The sequence below is a fragment of the Lynx rufus genome, unplaced genomic scaffold, assembly GCF_022079265.1.
Source record: "Lynx rufus isolate CCGP_SWC_20201006 ecotype Redwood Valley unplaced genomic scaffold, mLynRuf1.p SCAF_9, whole genome shotgun sequence".
In the NCBI taxonomy this organism is placed as follows: Eukaryota; Metazoa; Chordata; class Mammalia; order Carnivora; family Felidae; genus Lynx; species Lynx rufus.
In genome coordinates, this window is record NW_025814897.1 from 25,578,097 (window position 1) to 25,591,899 (window position 13,803).

Below are 13,803 nucleotides of genomic sequence, written 5' to 3' on the forward strand. Positions count from 1 at the left end.
TGGCCTGAGGTGATTTCCTGTTTTTGAAGAAAAGAGGTGGGTAGGAAGCTCAGAGACATGTTCTGGGCACCAGGCAGCTTTGACAAAACAGCCCTCTCCTGACTTCAGCATAACTGGGGCAGATATGGCAAGATAGAATTACTCCGTGGGCAAGAAGTTTTCAAAACCAGGCAGGCTCTGTGCTTAGTAGAGGGGACGATGCCAGCTCCGGGGGGTTGGGCTCTGGGGGCCTGAACAGGGCGGGCACGGGCACTTAGCGAGCTCACAGGCCGGCCAGCGTCGGCCGCCTTTGCTCAGTGCGGAACAAAGCAAGCGGCACAGAGAGAAACTGAGAGCGAGAGACCAGTGTCAGTCAGCCGCCGCTGCTGGGGGCTGGCTTTCTTGCTGTGTATTCCTTGCTTACTCCCCGGAAAAAGCCTCACGGTGCACAGGCTGTTGAGCAGGTGCCGTGGGACCGAAGTGCACACTACCGGTTCCGTAGGGCAGCAGCCCACTCTGGATTTTCCCGGCAGGACCCGGTTTCAGGTTGCTCCTCCAAAGCCGCCCGTAAGTAGAACCTAGCTGGGAGAGCGCGTGCCCTGTGGCAGCAATGGCGTGAAGTCACCATGACCATGGACAGCCCTGGGTGGGTGGGCCTGGATCTCTCCGTGGATCAGGTAAGCGCCCTGACCAGTGAGACTTTCTCTGTCCGCTCCTTCCGAGTCAGCACACGGGCCCCGTCACACCTGCCTCCACCCTGAGTAACAGCAACTATCCCCACCGGACACGTTGTTTGTTCGCTTGTCTTCCGTCCATCTCACCCTTGAAACATAGTAAAGCGTTTGATAAATGGTGTTTAAACGAGTGAGTACTGGAAGGAATCTATGGGCTGTGCCGAGGAGCACCGAGAATGCACACATCATCAGAGCCTGCACCTTGGGTATTCACTCAGCAGCCCCCTGCCTGGGTCTCTTCCTGCTCCAGCCCAAAGCACGCCCCATGCCCCCCGCCTCCCCACTCCCCTGCAGCCTCCCATTTTTGCCCTACACTCAACATTACCTGGTCATTCAGAGTCTCTAAGCATTTTTATGCCGAAATCAACCAGACCCACCTCTGACCTCAGTTTAAAGATACAACACCCCTGGTTTTCTCCAGCAGCCCAGAATCATGGCAGCTGACTCTTCCCAGGGAAAAATTTCTCCGGCCAGGAAAACACAGTAAATTCAGGAAGGGATAGGAAATAAGAGTGGAGAAGTGTGTCAAAGTCCTCATTTACCTTTTTGGAATGCCTGCTAAGTGTGGACGATTTATTATGAACCTGTTGCCCTTAGCAACTTTCCGGAGGATTGCATTCAGCATATCTGTTTCCACCTCACACACGGACGAGGGGGTGCAGAAAAGCCAGGAGCTCACAGGAAGCATCCGGGAGAACTAAACTCGGGGCCCCGGCCCTCTGGTCCCGCGTGCACATACCCAGTCACTGTGCAGTTGCTAAGGGGCAGTACAGAAAGGGCCAGCTTCCGGGTCAGAGAGGCCTGAGTATGAATAATACCATTTGCTGGCAGTGTGACCTTGAAAAAGCAATTTAAACTCCCTGAGCCTCAGTCTATCTTGTGTGAAAATGAGCAGATCACGTTGAACTGCCAGGGTAGTGTGCTATCTAAGTGAGACGGCAAACATAAGGTGCCTGGTCAGAATCCACGCAGTGTGAATATTTGATAAGACAAAAATTAGCATGGGAACCTTTTGTTTTTGGTGGAATGCCAGCTATCATACAAGTAGAGATTTCAAAAATAATATTATTAGCTATTTAAAAAATAAAAGAAGAGAGGGTGCCTAGGTGACTCAGTCGGTAGAGCGTCCGACTTCAGCTCAGGTCATGATCTCATGGTTTGTGAGTTCGAGCCCCATGTCGGGCTCACTGTGGTCAGCACTGAGCCCGCTTCAGATCCTCTGTCCCCCTCTCTCTCTGCCCCTCCCCAGGCACCCTGTCTCTCCCCAAAATAAACATTTTTAAAAAAAAATAAAAAAAGAGGAGGAAGAGATGAAGAGGAAAAGGAAGGCAAGAAGGATGAAAAGAAAAGGAAGAACTAAGTGGCTAGTGGTATATTGGATTGGAAGTGATAATGACAAGAGTCAGATGGCAGCTATTTGGATGGACGAAGGGCAGGGGAGACCTTCTACGTAGGACAGCTTCACATAGCAAAAATGGAAATGGGTCTCTATGGACACAGAAGAATCCAACAAGGAAGGGAAAAGGCATTTGAGGCAGAAGGAATCACACGTGCCAAAACGCCCTCACCTCCTACCAGCCATGGTGCACATGGAACTCAGTTTGCCTGACTGAGTAGTGGGATTTTATCTGAGTCCTCCTCTGGGGTTTCCACAAGGGGAATGGGGGAGACATGACCAGATTTGCTTCATATGACTCCAGTGGTTGCATATGGCGGCTGGGGGTGGGGGTGCAGGGTGGGGGAAGCCGAACCAGGAAGAGAGCAGCCACCCCAAATAGGAAAGCAACAGGTAGATGGCCCCATAGGGCAAAGGAGTATAATCTTCAAAGCCAAAGGTGAATTCCAGGGTCACCAAAATCTAAAACGTGAGTTGGGTTGCTTGGCACGGCCTATTTTTCTGCTCTGTGTGAAAGTCACTATAAACCCTATCTCTGCTTCCCAGCTGCTTTGTAATCCCAGAGATAAAGGTGAGTAATCCAAAGGAAAGGGCCCCCAAAACCAAAGGGAATATTTATTTTAAGTAGATTGACGTCTGTAGGAAGGGGGAAAACAACAACAACAAAAAAAAAACAACAGAAAAAAACCTTCCAAGGCCTGAATGGAGAAGCATGGCATGACATTCACCTAGCCTGGCCATTGTGCGAAGAGAAAAATTCCTCAAGATTGTGTTTGTCCAAGAAATCAGACGGTTTACGGTCCCTGAGTCAAAACACTCAAGGATTGGAAGCCAGAGTTTCCTGGGCTGAACCCAGTTACTAAATAAAATGAAAAGGAAAGGGCAATTAGATGCCGTGAATTGTTGTTAAGCGGGTAGGGTTGGTTGCCAAGGCTCTAATCCAGCAGATGCGACAGAAAAAAATCCAGGAATGAAGCACGTGGGTTTGCCAACCACCCCCCCCCGCCCCCGCCCCCACGTCCGCAGTCTGCCTCCCCCACCCAACCGGTGCTCCTGGTGCCACAGTGAGACCGACTGGGATCTGGGTTAGGGTTAGGGTTAGCGGAGGCTCAGCACCAGGCCCCTCCCAGAAATCAAAAGCAATTTCCACTCTTCTTGCTAATTGAGTGACAGTCTTTGCTGGTGCCCTGCAAAGAATGACCACCAGAAGGAGTGTGCCTGTACTCCTTCATCCTGATTGAAAATGCTGGAAGTGGGGGTGGGGGGCTTTATCACCTATGGAGGAAGGGGATTAACAAGGAAAGTCACCCGCCTGGGAAACAGTGGAAAGGAAAGGCAGGGGAGAGAAAGAGAAGAATGAAGGGGAGGCTGACCCCCAGAACATTCTGGGGCCGATTCACTCCCTCCTGTGCCCCCTCACCCCCAGTGAGCTCAGGAGCCCCCACTGCACGCAGGCTGTTAAGTTAAAGAACTCTCTGTTGGTGACGGAGCTCTTATCGGGACCACCCTGGCTGAACACTCAGGGAAGAAATGGGGACAGTGGTGAAGAAAGAGCACCGCTGGACACTGTAACGCGTCATCTGCACTCCGAGTCACGGGGAGTGACCTGTGTGCAGTAAGTTACAACCCAGCTGCCTCCCCCCTGGGGAGCAAAATGCACCAGGCCACTTCTGGCCGAGCTGTGTGTGTTTGGGGTTGCCCAGTGACCCCGGACATTGCTCAGATGTGTCGCACATGATCACAGCCCCGTGGCCCTCAGAGGGCTGTGCTTTCCGACCTGGGGTTACTAGCGGATGGGTATTTGCTGCTTAAAGATTCTCCAGGATTCAAGTCCTAATGATTGCATTTGAGGAGCGACCCTTCAGCTGAGCGTTCAAAGGAATGACAGGTTCCCAGCGAGGTGTGTGATCTCTTAAAGGTGCAGAGCAGGAACATTTCATCAACCCAGGAAAGAGGACAAACCCAAGTCAAAGCCTGTAAACTATTAACTATAGCTCTGTTTGTTAAAAAAAAAAAATAGATGAACTTGACTTGCTTTTTATAAAGGGTTATGTGTATATATATAAACATATATATATATATATATATAAATATAAACACACACACACATATATATATATATATATATATATATATATGTTTTCTTTAAAGTCCTGTTTAAGAAAACATTTCTGTGACTGGCCCTTCTGAGACCAGAACGGGGTGTTTGTGGAGCGAAGGCTGGTCCCGGCAGCACTACTGGGGTGCGTCAGTGATCACCCACACTGCGGGGCAGAAAACAGCACACGCTATTAGACTTTGCAGATGCCATCAAAGTGTGTGGGGGGCGTACAATTAATATTCATCTCTGGTCACCGCCTTAGGTTGTGAAGATCTGCCTACTTGGGTAGGTGTGGAGGGTGGGACTGGTGGTTTTTTTTTATATTAAATATAATTTATTGTCAAATTGGTTTCCATACAACACCCAGTGCTCATCCCAACAGGTGCCCTCCTCAATGCCCATCAGGTGGGACCAGCGTTTTGAAACAAGCAGTGACATCGTCTATCTCAACCCACTTCCGTTTACGGAGGGTGGTGTCTTTTCAGGGGCGGCCCTGAAAGGCAGCACCTCCTCCCTTCTTTTTTTGCTGACCGTCCTGTTTCTGCTCCCACTCCTAGTTCTTTTTCAGCCAAAAAAAGGAGCTGTAAACTAGATCACAGTAAGACACTGGGGACTAAATTAGCCATCCCTTATGGGGGTGTTTGCATTTTACACAGCAGAAGATTCAGACCAGGAGATGATGGTGCCCATGCAGCCAGGAAGGCCAGGACCAGAATGGGGGACACCCGGGGGGATCTGAGTATATCTCAGATGCCACCAGATTGGCCCTGATGGTCAGGCCAGAAGTGAGGACGTTTTTGATAAAGACGACCTTCGGAGAGTGAGGGGCAGGGGGAGACAGAGCAAAAGGTGATCTTATCACACTCCCCAGGGAAGTCCTGCAGACGGGGAGGGGAGACAGCCGATGAAGCTGAATGGACTTGATCTTCAGCCTGGCCGCAACTCAGCAGAAGTGAGGATGTGGTTATTGAAAGACCCAGGACTCAATCAAAAGAGCCAGAACCTCCACAAAGCCCCATTAGTAGCTGTGTGACGTTGAAGCTATGTTCCTCCTCTGTACCCCCCTGTAAAACATAGACCATCACAAGAGATTGTTGGTAATGAAATGGGCTAATGCCTTTGAAGGTGCCTCCATTTAGAGATGGTCAGAAGATGGCCTCCAGAAGCGATGGGATTGGGAGGGTTTTCATTGAGCTCTCTTCCACACTTGGCTTACGCTTGAGAGAAACAGAAATCACACCAGTGCACACTGTTTATGGGAGAAAAGGGTAATCACGGGGCCTTTGACAATTGTCCAAGAGCCCAGGCCGTGACCACAAGGAGGCCGGCAGCAGAGGCGGGCACCGGGGTCAGGCCAGGGAGCAGGGAAGTGGATGTAGCAATGCCCCAGGTGGGCACAGCCCGTGTTCCAAACAGCGGGCACTCAGGCCTTCCTGTTGGAAGCTTTCAGAGAAACCACCCAGCTTGGAACCTCACATTTGGCAAATAAGCAAAGGAAAAATTGGTCCCAATTATTTTCCAGGGTTTCCATTCTCTTCAGACGTGTTGGATTCCTGTTAGCATTAACCAGAGGCAAACATTCGTTTTATTCTGTGGATGGACGGTCGGGCTAGAAAACACCTTTCCTGACAAGGTTAAGGCTGCGGAGTCTGACATTGATACTGTCTCCAGAGTTGTGTGAGTGTGTGTGCGTGCGGGGTGCGCGTGTGTGCGCGTATGTGTGTGAGTGTGTGCCTCTGTGTGTGTGTGTGTGTGTGTGTGTGTTTTGACGTAGCTATATAGTTGTTTTTTTGTTTTTTTTTTTAAGTACATGGAGGAAAGAAAAGACATGACACACATTACAAGAGACTTGACTTCTGAGAAATCCTCTCATTCCTGCAGGGGAGAAATTTTGTTTTTCAAGAGCTGTTTTCTCATAAAGACCAAAGTCTTCGCAGTTTGGATCTCAGCGTTTGAGTCTTTTCTTTTTCTTTTCATGGTATGTGATTTCAAATTGTGCGGTTTCTGCGGCCTGGAACGTGGCGAATACAGCTCAATGGCGCCCCCTGCAGGCCAACGGGGAGGGGTGCAGTAAAAGAGGATAAGGTGAAAAAAAAAAAAAAAACCCATGACTTAGGTGCTGATGTCCATGTTATACAGATGAGAAAACCGAGACCCAGAGGGAGTTACCAACCTTCACTGCTGGTGATCGGCGGAACCAGATTTGAAACTTCATGGTGTAACGTGGGGCCTAGGCTCATCACACCCTGCGCTGCCTCCCACACTCTCCGGGCTGGGCCCCCGGAGCACTGAGAAGAAAATGGCAACTGTTTAACTCTGAGCCCAGCACAAAATAAATGCTCAAGAAACAGTAGCCATAATCAGGTTCCCGTCCTTGGTCAACCACTTGCATATGCATGACCGTAGGCAAAACACTGTGGCTTCTCTGTGCCTCGATTTCCTCACATGGAGAATAGGTCTGTGGAAATGTTTTCCAGGCATTTTTGAGTGCATATTTTATGTTAACCTAAGAGTCCGGTAGAATCTACCAGATAAACCGGTCACTTCACCCGTCGGGACATTTCCTCATCCATGAATAGAAGTGGTTGGTGATCTTTAAGAACACCAGTCGTGTCAGTGAGCGCCATTCTGGCTCAAAGACAATTCAACCATTTCTGTTAGCTATTGAGAGAAATGTAGAATATCATGGACTGTAGGCCTCCCAATAAAAATAACCATACATGCAGGGAGTTGATTAAAAGAGATAATGAAGAGGGGGGGCACCTGGGTGGCTCAGTCCGTTAAGCGCCTGGCTCTTGACTTCAGCTCGGGTCATGATCTCGAGGTGCACGGGTTCGAGCCTCACCTCGGTCTCTGTGCTGACAGCGTGGAGCCTGCTTAGGATTCTCTCTCTGCCTCGCTCTCTACCCCTCCCCTGCTCATGTGCTCTGTCTCTCTCTCAAAATAAATAAATGACCTTACAAAGAGAGGGAGAGAGAGATAACGAAGAGGATGCTTTTATCAACTTTTATCAACTTTTGTGTGACTGCCTTGTTTCACTTCGCGTAACGTCCTCCAGGTTCACCCGTGTGGTCACGTGTGGTAGAATTGGCTTCTTTTTAGAGGCTGAGTAATATCCCGTCGTCTCTACGTATAAGCCACGTCTTTGTCCACTCATCCGTCAGTGGACATTTAGGTTGTTTCCAGATCTTGGCTACTGTGAACTGCGCTGAAGTGAACCCAGGAGTGCAGATACCTCTTCAAGATCCTGATACCAAGTCTTGCGGATACATGCCCAGAAGCGGGATTGAGGGATCATAGGGTAGCTCTATTTTTATTTTTGTGACTTCTTTTGATTTTTGAGAAAGAGACAGAGCATGAGAAGGGGAGGGGCAGAGAGAGAGAGAAGGAGACATAGAATCCGAAGCAGGCTCCGGGCTCCGAGCTGTCAGCACAGAGCCCGATGTGGGGCTCAGACTCACAAACTGTGAGATCATGACCTGAGCTGAAGTCAGACGCTTAACTGACCGAGCCACCCAGGAGCCCCTCTATTTCTAATTTTTTGAGGCGCCTCCATATTGCTTTCCACAGTTTGCACCAGTTTTCATTCCTACTGACAATGCGCAAGGGTTCCAGTTTCTCCACATCCTCACCAGTGCTTGTTGCCTTCTGTTGTTTTTAGAACAGCATCCTGACAGATGCGAGGCCATATCTCATTGTGGGCGAGTAGGAAGATGAGGCGTCAAATTAATGGGTAGAGAAACCAGTACCTAGTATTGGGGCAACGGGCACACCACATCAGAAAATAAATTACGTATATATCAAATCATTCAGTTAACTCTTACTTTAAATTCTTAGTCTCCCTATCGTTATTAACTTGTGACAATAGCAAAATTCAGTTCAGGGAGGACTTCCCAATTATATGTTGTTACACACACACACACACACACATTATTATGAAAAGAAACTCCTTGTCTGCATTTCTAAGGAAAAGGACAGGTGAATTTAGGGGGTAAGAGGGAAGAAGAGAGAAGCTGTCTTCTATGGGGAGGAGGTCTTGAAAGCTGCCTTCCAGAAGGAGGCCAAATTTAGGGGCGGTTCTTTGGAGAAAGGAGAGGTGCTGACTCCCTCCCAAAGTAGCAACTAACAAGCACAAGCCAGAGTTTCAAGGAAGTCTGGCTTCTGTCCCTCACTGGAAGATGCCCCTCTGGGCAGCTTCCTTTGGCTGCGGCCTCGGGAACCTGTGTCCTGCGATTAGAGAGACCCCTTCTGCTCAAAAGCTACTGGTGCAAGGCTCGAGCCACCGAGACCTTCTAGGAGCCGCAGGCAAACAGATGTCCAAACCCACCTGGGGAGTCAGAGCACCACACGTCCCCTCACTGTCACACGCTGGGCCCCTCATGCCATCCAGGCAGCTCTTCCTGGCTCCCGTGCTGGGAGCCAGGCGCCGTGCTGAGGGCTGGGGGGACAGAGATGGGCACAATGCTGTCCCTTTCCAGGAGACACTCAGAGCCCACTGCTGAAGGAGGGACATGGCATGTATGACTCTAATGAGGCCGGAGGGTCCCTACCAGAGGGCATAGCAGGGCAGCGACGCCCCTTTCAGAGGAACACACAGAACTTTCTCAGAGACCCCGGTGGGTCCTGGGGGTTTTCCGGGGCTGGGGCATGCCGGGGGAAGCAGGGAATGGGATAAAGCCAAAGCTGGAGAGGCAGGCTGAGGGGGTGGGGAAGGATCCTGTGTGCCCCACTGAGGGTTTGCAGTTTGTCCTAGAAGCAATGCCTGGCTTTTTCGGATTTTAGTGGATGCCACAGATTTAGAAGGGAAACCTGGGATTCCTCCAGGATGCGCACCTGGCCCGAATTTGGAACGATACCGGGACAAAGTGACGGGACAGTGGCCTCCCAGGGAGCCAAAGATATCTTCCCTGAGTTAGCCTCAGTTTTTCTGTTTAAATGTCTTTTATCACCTCTTTCCTGAGGACAGCATGACGCATTTATCACCAGTAGGGCTGGCAGTGGAGGCCCGTATGCCAATTCCTAACTTCAAGCACAGAACCACTGCACCAAAAAAGCCTCCGTGAAACTCTTGAGGCAACTAGAATCCAACTTAGAGGGAGTTTGCAATGAAGCAGAGGTAAAGAGATGAACAAAAACAAATAGAAAAAAGAGAGGCATTCCCAAATTCACCTTTAGAGTACCTGAGTGTTTTAAGAACGATAAATCACATCAACTTAGCCACTGGGTGCCCCTCGTGATGGAAGAGGTCAGGAAAGAAATGACTCGTGTCCCAGATGGCCCAGACCTTTAGCATCTCTGTAATTTTTTTAAATGCCCGTAAAAACAAGGATTCCTGCAAGACCCAAACGGAATAACTGATCGGAAATCAGAAGCCTGAATGCCTGCTCGAGCAGAGGCTGGTTGTCGGTGGCTCTTCGAGGCAGACAGCTGGGGCTGCCCTGGGCTCTGGGCTTCGCCTCCTGCCGCCTGGGGGTCCTGGGTACAGAGAAGAAGTCAAAAGTCCATTTGGCAACAGGGAGTAAATGAAAGGACTGCTCTGTTGATCTAGAAAGCAGCACCACACCCTCAAGCCCCTGGAGCTTCTGGATTGAACCCAAGGGCAGGGACTATCCCAAAGCCTGGGGCTTCGTCCGAGGGCCCCTCGACCGTCTGCCCTCCCCCCAAGGTCGGCAGTGGAAAGTGATGGCTTCTCAAGCTCCCGTTACCAAGCAGGGGCTCCAAGTCAGGTAATGTGATCCTTCCCCGGGGCCCCACCCCGTGGCTTTCTCATAACCCTGGCTGCCCCGGGAAGACAGAGTCAAAAGCTGCTGACAGTTCTCTTTCTGGAAAAGAGCAGGAAATGGGGCTCCCTGAGAGACCCCTGAGATCCTGGAGGGGTCTCTCCTCAAAGGCTCTTGCAAGGCCAGGAGTGTCCGCCCGTTAAGAAGGGCCATCCTCCTAAAGCCACAGAGTCTGGGAGCTTTAGGGTGACCCCCAGGTTTAAAGAAGTCCGGGCTCCTCCCTCTCAAGGGCAGGGGGCTGCCTTGTTTATCCCTGTGCTCCCCTGCCGGGACACTTCATCGTATGCAGTAGGTGCTCAATCGTTGTTTACTGAGTGCACTGTGTTGACAGCAGAATTACAACTTCGTCATCACCCTCATCCCCACCGTCACCATTGTCACCCAAACAGCAGCATCAGCAGCCACATTAAGGCATGTGGCTTATACCCTATAGTCTCCAGCAACCCCCTGAGGTGGACGCCGTGATTGTCCCATTTTCCAGATCAGGGTCAGGGGCTAGCAGAGCTGGGCTGCACCCCAGGCCTGGGCACAGGTCACTGCCTCTCTCTCTTGCCCAGTCACCGGCCCCAGGAGTCCCCGACACAGTGCCCAAGAATGGTCTTCTTCCAAAGGGCTGACAGTCAGGAGGGCACTTTCTCCCCACTTGCAGACCCGGGAGATACTGTTGGCATTGCCCTCTTTTTCCACCTCGTCTTCCACTCACTCAGCAAAGAATTTGGGGGTGCACACAATGTGTTCTGCTAAGCACGCGAGATAAATAGTGAACGTGACGCGTGTGGGTCTCTAGGGTGAGTGCGTGCTTTAGTGAGGGTGGTGGGGAGTGAGTACTGAAGAGAGGGGTGAGCATGAGTTCCAATAACCAGAACACCACTTTCCCTAACTTCTATGGCGCTCACAGCCACCAGCCACCCACCCCCAAGCCTGCCTTTTAGATGAAACCCTGCAAGGGATCTAAGGCACCTGCTGCCAGCCCCTCCCCGTCAGCATCGACTTGTGGGAAAAGCATAGATATTTAACAAATAAAACCCAAGTCCGAATCTGAACTTCACCATTTCCTAACGGATGCCCTTGCTGAACCCCAGCTCACAGCTTAGGAAATAATTTTCCCGTCGCTGCTCTTGGCTAGGCTGGCATCAGTTGGGACCAGACACATTTTGGATGGGGTCAGGGAGTGAATGTCAGGTGAGGGAATGGAGACAGCCAGTGAAAATTGCTCTGGAAAGGGTGCACGGAAGGAGAAAGAGAAATTTGGTGGGAGTTGGGCGCGAGAGTGTGGTCGAGAGAGGGGGAGTTCAGGGATGGGAAGGAATTTCGATCGTTTCTAAGCTTGGGAGGAGAGTGAGCAGTGGGAAGAGGTCAAGACACCGGAAGAGGAAGTCTGACCTGGGAGACTCAGAAGCAGGCAGGTGGGCAAGGGGCGAGGGCAGAGCTGAATGACTTGGCCCCGCTGCTCGGAGCCCAGGGGAAGGAAGGAAGTACAGGTGCAGAAAGGTATAGAGAAGTAGCCAGTGGCCATAGAGGAATGGTCACTCCTGAGAGGCTTCCCTTTCATTCCCCTGCGAAATGGGAGTAAGGGCCGCTGTGAGCACTGGGGAGTGAAATATTTACAGGTAGCTTGAGACGATGAGGGAGAAGATGTGAGGTTTGAACCCGGAGTGGGGGTCATGGAAGAAGGAGGTGATTAAAACCAAGTAAAAGAGCTGATGGGAATCTCTGACTTCTAGCTGAGTGAGGAGACCACGAGGTTGAGTCGTAAAATTAGACTTAAAAACAAAATGTAGCTAAAAAATGGTAAAGGATGATGGGAAGCCAGATGGAGGGCTCCAGTGGCTACAGTGGCAAGGGGCGGGGAGGAGAGTGGAGGGACAGGGGAGCTCGGGGAGCAGGGAACTGATGGGACAAGAGAGAGAAAATGGGCAACGGGGCACGGGGCAGGAAGGGGTGCCCTTGGGGTGACCCAGTGCCCTAGGAGGAATCAGTGTGACCGGGTGTAGCTGACCTCAAATACCTGAGCTTTGGTCCAAATTTGTTTGGAGCCAAAGCTGACCTGAGATCCAAGACAGAATTAAACCTGACCTTGGGGAAGCAAAACGGCGTTTCAGGCTGCCTCTGTCAGTCTTGCAGGTCATGCCCTCCCATTTTGCGCACGCTCTACCTTCTAGAATCTGTTCCTGACCAGCTATCTCCTCGTTGGGAGCCGTGCTGAGGGACCAGGGCCGGGGGCTAGGCAGGCCAGGTGCCCAGGGCACAAAGCACAAGGAACACTTACTCTCGGTGGTCATGTGCAAGTTCAGGTCGCCGCTGCCCACTGCCCTCAAAAACGACCCGCCTCAGCCCGGCCGTGCCCCCACGGTGCAAAAGGAATATGCGTGCTGCCCAGTCTTGAACCCGCAGACTACCACCGGCTGGCTCTATTTTAGAAACAGGCACAAAGACAACAGAACAAACTCGAAACATAAGTAAACAAGTAAACCGAATCAGCGTGGTACAAACATGTCCTGCTTCTGCCAGGAGGTGACTTCTGAACATGCATGATACAGTCACGCCGTTTTCACCGTCTGTAAATGAGGGGGCTCTAAAAGCCTGAGCCACCGTCAGCTTGGGCCCTAGGATTTACAGAGCACCTCTCAAGAGCCAGACATTGTAATACGTCCAGAGCCCTTGGTTTCTCGAAGTTTCGGTTTAGCGAGGCAAACCTGGGGCAGCCCCGCAGCCATCCTGTGTGGGACGCCGACCACAGAGAGCGGCAGCTCGCCTGTGGCCCTGACAGCCCGCCCCCTGGTGGCCGCTCGCTGTGCCTGCAACGCGCGAGCCCTCCGTGCCACCACGTGAGAAAGCTGTCACTCGGGAGAGACTCCCAGGCCCCACGGAAGCTGCTGTCCCTTCCTTTCCCTTTCTCCCCACCTGCTGCCATGAATCAGAAGCCACTGAAATGCAAAAGTAAATAAACAACAGATCGTAGCAGGAACAACCGGAGAACCCGAGAGAACCTTGGCCTTCCTGCCCATCTGAGACCGCCACAGGCAGCTTGGGAATCTCACTCTGGAAGTGCCAAAAGTCATACGTGTGCTTCTTCCCCTCCCTTCCCCACCGGATTATTTTCCCATTACCTCCAGCTTTCAGGAGGCCTTGCGGAGGACCCACGGGAGGCCGAGCCTGCTGGCAGGCTAACTCTGGAGAATGACATCCTTGGGCCACATTTCCACATGCTTCCAGTGGCCCCACAGAAGACCCTCCGGGATCTCTGATGAAACCTCTATGGTGCCTTAAGGAAAATGGAACAGATAAGGACAGCCCCCCACAGATGAATTTCTGTGCCCTCTGCAGCGTCCCTTCCCCAGCTCTGGCCACTGGCAGAATATTTAGACTTCCTTTTCTTCCCTCTCCTACAAAAGGATGGATCTCAAGGAAACTAAGATTGGTACCAGCGGCCGATGGCAAAGCAGGCTCTGGCGAATTAGACTTCATTCAGACATTGTCAAAGCCAAGCAGGAAAACCCAAGAAAAATGAAACCTGAGTTACTGGATTGGGGTCTTAATTATCGTGTTGACTACGTGTTCCCCATTTGTCATAGCTTCACTTTGTTTGATTGCCATGTTCGCAGGGGGGAATGACAGGTCCTCAGCAGGCTTTCCGTCCTCTCGAAATACCCAGCTTGGAGGGAAATTCACAGCACCCTCGGAGTGCTTCTTCACCTCAACATTCTTGGTTTAACATCCTCCTTTCCATTTCCTCATCCTTAAACTTTAAAACACGTATTTTATAAGAAAACCATGAGTGCCGTCGATCAGACTGTCCCAGCGTACAGATGC

At 51.2% G+C, this 13,803-nt stretch overlaps 2 long non-coding RNA genes across 2 annotated transcripts; one reads left to right on the forward strand and one right to left on the reverse strand.

Annotated features, from left to right (window-relative positions):
- Positions 1 to 54: 54 nt before the first annotated feature.
- Positions 55 to 6,655, forward strand: LOC124506308 (uncharacterized). Its single transcript, XR_006960739.1, has 3 exons — positions 55 to 546; positions 6,018 to 6,188; positions 6,350 to 6,655. It is a non-coding gene; the product is annotated as an uncharacterized LOC124506308 (long non-coding RNA).
- A 2,705-nt stretch (positions 6,656 to 9,360) lies between these two features.
- Positions 9,361 to 13,396, reverse strand: LOC124504597 (uncharacterized). The gene is made up of 3 exons (XR_006960492.1): positions 13,101 to 13,396; positions 12,260 to 12,401; positions 9,361 to 9,685 (listed from the first exon to the last, which is right to left on the reverse strand). It is a non-coding gene; the product is annotated as an uncharacterized LOC124504597 (long non-coding RNA).
- Between the last annotated feature and the right edge of the window lie 407 nt (positions 13,397 to 13,803).